Source organism: Corapipo altera, unplaced genomic scaffold, assembly GCF_003945725.1.
Source record: "Corapipo altera isolate COAL_440 unplaced genomic scaffold, ASM394572v1 70, whole genome shotgun sequence".
Classification (NCBI taxonomy): Eukaryota; Metazoa; Chordata; class Aves; order Passeriformes; family Pipridae; genus Corapipo; species Corapipo altera.
The window spans coordinates 190,265-196,264 of NW_020884911.1; the positions used below are offsets into that span (position 1 = coordinate 190,265).

The 6,000-nt window shown below is 52.2% G+C and overlaps 1 long non-coding RNA gene across 1 annotated transcript in view; it reads right to left on the reverse strand.

Moving 5' to 3' along the window:
• Positions 1-5,578: 5,578 nt before the first annotated feature.
• Positions 5,579-6,000, reverse strand: part of LOC113952206 — a 4,313-nt gene continuing 3,891 nt past the window's right edge. The window contains exons 2-3 of the long non-coding RNA XR_003529444.1: positions 5,688-5,693; positions 5,579-5,589 (exon numbers count right to left, since the gene is read on the reverse strand). This is a non-coding gene — a long non-coding RNA (uncharacterized LOC113952206). The remainder of the gene's footprint in view (positions 5,590-5,687; positions 5,694-6,000) is intronic.

Sequence of the window (6,000 nt, forward strand, 5' to 3'; positions counted from 1 at the left end):
GCATTTTGCTGAGATCCAGCCACACTACAGTACAAACACAGACTTGCACCTCTTTCCTGTCTTGCAGATGTGCAGATGCTCCCTCGAGGTACTTGGCTCTGCTGCCGAAGCGATGGAGGCCTCACCACCCTGGCAAATCCCCAGGTACAGTGGGCTCATCCCAAGGCCATCTCCCTAACAAGGCAGCTCCACTGCCATCATTTCCAAGCTGACAAAATCAGGTCTCAGTCTCGCTGACTGCTGTGGAGACCTGACCTTCTGCGGCAGATGATGCAAGAAAAGACAGCGCCAGGGGATGGAACTGCCCCCAAGGGGTTTCTAGCAGCTAACTGCAAACACCCCCCATCAGGATGCCCTTGGCAGTAAATAACACAAGGACAGGCTGCTCAGGGCTGGAGGAGTCCAGCAGTCCAGCAAGGATCTCACAGGGAGGAGAGGTAGAACACCTGCATCCCTTCAGGCTCAGCCAAGAACCCATTCATGAGCTGCAAATTACACACATTTACCACTTCGTTTTCAAAGGCTTTCCCTTTGATGCTGTGAGTAATGCAAACCAGCCACAAAGATTTACTCACCGTGTCACCCTCTTCTCCCGAGAGCATGTCTACAGGACACGATGATTACAGTGGCAGGGCTACAAACACCTGGGCATGCCCAACTGCTCCTTCCCATAAAGCCACAGCAGCGGAAAAAAATTAGGATGAGGTTACCAATGGCTCCTGGCATCAGTCTGACTTGACTCATGGTAATAGCCAAGGTAAAACCCAGAGCAGAACAAAGCCTCCGAACATCTCCAGTACTTTCTAAAAATCCCAGGCCTAAAGACTGCTCTAGAGAAGGGCGAGGAAGATAAGGCTGGAAAAGGGTAAAACCCCTTTTATTAAAAAAAAAATGCACCGCTGCAGCTCAACCTCCTGGCTGTGGGCTGTGACAAGCAGGGGGAGAGCACAGCCATGCCAGCACCGAGCAGCTCCACCACTGTGCCCGCCCACAGGGGCTGCCGTGAGCTGCTGCACTGGCTTCCAAGCAAGGGTGTAACAAGGTGCATCCCTCAGGCTCTGCACTCCAGGAACCCCACGTGGATTTCATTCCAAAACACAGAACTCCAAAGTTTCCGGGGACGGGTTTCATGAAACCGAGCTCTTTCCTTCAAGTTTTATCTTAGGGAAGGCTCTATGAAAACTAAATTTTTTTATGCTTCCTTGTGGACAAGAAAGCTAGAAAGGGTAACTTAAATTACTCCAAAGGAACGAAAACCAGAAAAAAAAAAAAACAACATTTATTCTTCTAGCTACCATGAAGTTGCCATCAATTTAAAGAAGAACAGAGACAAAATAGAGAAGAGTGCCCTGGGACAGGCTAATACCTATAAGCAGGTCAGCTCCAGGGCTGAGAGGAGTTTTCCAAACTGCAGGGTTGACTGCTGAGCTCCTAAATGACCCTCTCCCACCCCAGGACAGTTTTTTTTCCCCACAGTCTCCCTCCCAGGAGCCTACAGACACAAGTACCTGCCACATGAATATATGAGAGGTCCAGCCAAGCCTTTTGAGGATCTCTGACCAAAAATGGGCCAAATGACCAGCCTGCCTTCTCTAAGTACAAACCATTTAAGACTAGCAGCACGAGGGAACTACTGAAAAAGGGCTGGGACAGAACCAACAAACCATGCCCACCTCACCACGAGCTCTGCTGTTCTGACCACAGCCACCACCCAAGGGGCTCTCTGGTTTGTTAATGCCCTTCACCGAGTCATTTTAGTGTGCTAATTTGGCAGAAAACCCCCTGTATTTATCCTGGGCTAGCTTCCTGCTGGGTTAGCTTGCTGAGAAGGCTCAGCTAAGGGCCACTGCCATGCCAGAGCACAAGCCACGGACAGGGCAGGACTGAACCCGGACAGCTCAATCAGCTCAGGCAGGTGTGGAGCACAAACCTACATGGAATAACAGCTGTTGGGGCTTTCTGCTACTCACCCTCTCACAGCCTTGTGTTCACTCTGTTTGTGAGCAGCTGGGGTGGCCAGCATCCCTCTGCTCTCACGTCCTGCTGGAGCCAGAGCTCCTGAGCATCCTGCATCCACGTCCCAAGCACCAGGTTCCTGTGGCTCCAGGTGGTGTGCCAGAGTCTACCTCAGGCACCCAGCTTTGGGAAGTCAGCCAGCCCGGCACTTCCATAACATTTTAACTGAGTGGACTCCAAACAGGAGCGGAGATCTGGACGTTTCTAAGGCAGTTCTTCAGGGAGACCCTGCAGCTGGCCCAGACCCACAGCCAGTTGTACAAGCCCTGCTCTGTGGGTGCCCGAAGCAGATGCTGACAGCCAAGCACAGCTTTAAGCAGGTTCCCCCACGTCCCCCCAAGCACCACCGTGTGCCCCATCCCTGCTGCTCCCCGAGCTGCTCGGCTCCAGAGCTCAGTCCCGCTCAGCTGTTGGTGCAGGACCTTGAACAAGTACTAAATAAATGAACAAGTCATTTCCTGCAAGGCCAAACAAGTTCCCTGCCAAAGAGGTCACATACCACACTCTGGCCTGATGCCTCTCCCGAGTTTATGAGGGTAAATTCCCACATCCAGGGGTCCAACGATTACAGCATTACATCTGGGCTAGGATTACTCGCACTGGAGCTTGGATTACGCTCTGCTGGAGAGGTGAGGAAAACAACTGCTTTTGTGCTTTCATTGCATGACCTCTAAAGTTCGGTTTGGGTTTCTTGGTTTGCACAAACTAAAACATTCAAATGAAATCAGGGAGTTTTCACTTAACTCCCAGCCAGAGGACCAGGATCTGTCACACCAAGGTTCTTCAACGTTATTTTGGCAGTAAGGAGATCTGTAAGGAAAAGCCCTCTGAGGCAGGGCCCGTGACAAAGCGGTCAGGAGGAAACAGCCTACGTGGCTCATTCCAGTCCTGTGAGCTCCTCCAGCCAGCACAGGGGTGCAAGGCAGACATGCCAGGATCTCCGCTCCCATCTCCCACCACGCCATCCAGGATCGCTCACAGGCTTTCTGTGAATGTGTTCTCATGACACAGATGCTCTCAACCCTCCACAGGCCACAAGGACCAGGCAATTATCGGTCCTGTGAAAACAGCCTGAGCTTTGGATTTGGGGTAATTCTCAGAGCCAGTCAAAATGCAGGCCTTGCTCCGCCCCTCTGAATACTTCACTCCCAATCAAGTTAAAACAAGACTTATAAGCAACCCAAATCTTCCATGCTTGAATCACACAGGCAACTCCATGCGCTTGGATGTGCCCATCCCCATGAGTAAGGCCTGCAGAATTGGACCCAGCTTTCCCTTACCCTCCTGCCAAAAACACAGGAACACAGAAAGAAGAAAAGAAAAACCCACTGACTGATGCCCCTGCTATTTTTGCTGTCTGACAGCAAACTGGTAAAAGGCCTGACTCAGAAGCCTCTCTTGAAAAACCTGAATCATTACTATTTGAGAGATGGTCTCATGTAATGAAGTCTCCACTCCTCCCTCTCTTTAGAAGAGAGAATTTGAGTCAGACTGATGGGGGGGACAAAGAAGGAAAAAAAATGAAGCAAGAAAAAAAAAAAAAAGAACTTCATGCTTCCTTTGGCTCTTTCTGCAAGGATGGCAGGGTCACTCGGTCCAGCAGTTGGCAGCTGGACCTGGGGTCTGTAGGGCCGTGTTTGATCTCAATTACACCTCTCAGTTACCAGTGTGACTTCCTTACCGTGAGAGCATAACCACAGACTTACACTGCCTGGAAGAGAGAAAGAGGCATCCCAGCTGCATGTTCACTGCCTGGATGAACTATGGGAACTTGGATTTCTTCTTAATATGCGCTGTATCTATTTCTGAAAACCTGAGCCTTGTGGAATATAGAGATCACTGGAATGAGCCTCATATAAACATTATAATGTTTTAACACTTTGTTATTACGCATCATTTAGCATCAGGAGATCTCAAAGCCACTTGACAAAGAGCCTCGTTTTCCAGACCCAGCCAAACGAGACACAGAGAGATTAAGTCCCTCAGAAAAGCAGTGGGAGGCACCACAACAGAAACCCAGAGCCCTGTCCCCGAGAATTGCTCACTCCAGATGGTTCGTCAATTAAAACACTGTGGCTACCTGCCTCTTCAGAAGGGCTCTAGCCTGTTTCCTGCAGGGAGATGCAGTACACACACTGCACAAAGGAGGCTCTGGCACCTCACACCCCTCTGCACACACAGGTCACCACTGACCCGAAAAGCCACGCTCCTCCAGATCCAGGCCACGGCCAGCCAGCGCCTGAGGGGAGGGGGACTGACTAAGAAAAACAGCAGCATTAAAAACGACAGTGTATCATCCTAAAAGGTGATTCAAGCCTGGGGTTACCGAGCTGGATCACACCTCGACGTGAAGGCTCTCCAGGAGCAGCAGCCACTCCAGCACCTCCACTGCAGCCCAGCAAAGCTCACGCCCAGCCTGACACTACCGTGGGTCCCTCTGGCAGCAAGGGAGTGAGGGAGCTGTGCCAGCCGTGCCAGCCACGCACACCACGAGTGCCCTGAATGGCACAGAGAACACTGCCCCGGAGCGCAGGGACAGAGAGGCCACTCGACACCACAGCACTGCAGTCCAGTCAAAAGTTTGTGCTGGATCTCAAACCCCGCATTTTTACTGAATACTGAAATCGATAAACAGAAGCACACCTTTGCACCTCACGCCCACAAATGCCAGAGAGCATCAGGCTGTAGGCGAGGCTCCCCAGAGAGCCCGGTCACTTTGGGCCCGTGGATGCAGTGGGCACTGTGGAAAATTTCCACCTGTAAAATGATTCTTCTCCTTGCCGCTGCCAGCTCTGCACGGCAGCAGGCACACAGGGCACTGGGTCTATTGTGCCATTTCTCACCTCTCAGACTAATTTTAAGCAAACTCTGATCACAACATGAGACGGGCTCCCAAACTGAAGCAAAACAGCAAGAGCTCTGACACAAGTTTGCAGCACCAGCTGGGAAACGTTCGGGCAGCTCAAGCAGAGCACAGACAAATGCACCTGTGGCACTGCCATTTACAGCCAACGGAGCTCCCTTTGCATCAGCAGGGACCCTAAAACACAGGGGGGGAATCCACACTGCCCTTCAGGGAGAGGAGTGCACTCTGCCCCTTCTAAAGCAGGCCTCAAATTTACCATGTCATCTACAGTTTTTCATGTGGCAAAGGCAAGCAGCATGCAGCCAGTCTGCTCTGCTGGAGATGGATCATGACAGAAAGGGGGAAGAGAGCACAGGTCTGGCGCACACCTTCGAACCAGCAGCCTTGATGTTTAGGTAAAGGAAGGATGGACACTGGTGTCACACATCCACGTCTACCATACAGGCAGACTTAAACATAATCCAGTACATGCACACACTCCTGTTTACTTACAACGATGCTCATGTCTTTCCTGGCCTTACTCCTCGGAAGGAATCACCACGTTTGAGAGAAAAAGCTTAAGTTTTAGAAGACACGTACAAAAAAAAAAAAGACAATTAGATTAATTTGAGGGAATTCAAGTCCTGAGCCTTAAAAACCCATCCGAACACCGTTATACTCCACCAGAAACACTGCGCTGAAGCCTTAGCTGGTGTTTGTGCTCTTCCCTAAACATCAGAGCATTCCTCACACCATGCTGGACACCGTGAAACCCTTTAGACACGTCTGTTTATTTAAAAAGCAAATTCGAGTCACGGAGGGGTACGCTCTCCTTCGCTTAAAGGAAAATAAGCCGTGGCTAAATTCTGCTTAACACTCACAGAGCCGCGAAGCGGAACGCGGAGCGGTCCCGATCGCCCCGCGCGCGGCCGGTGCCCGGCGGGCAGGGGACACCCGGACCGAGGGCACGGTCCCTCCGCCTCGGCCTCGCCCCCGGGACCCCGCTCCGACCGCCCCGAGCCCTCCGCGCCCCCGAGCCCGCGGCCGCCGGGACCCTCCGGGCGCCGGGCGGGCCCCGCTCCGCCCCGCCGAGCTCCGACCTCCGGCAACTCGCGCTCCCCTCCGCCCGCGGAGCCGCC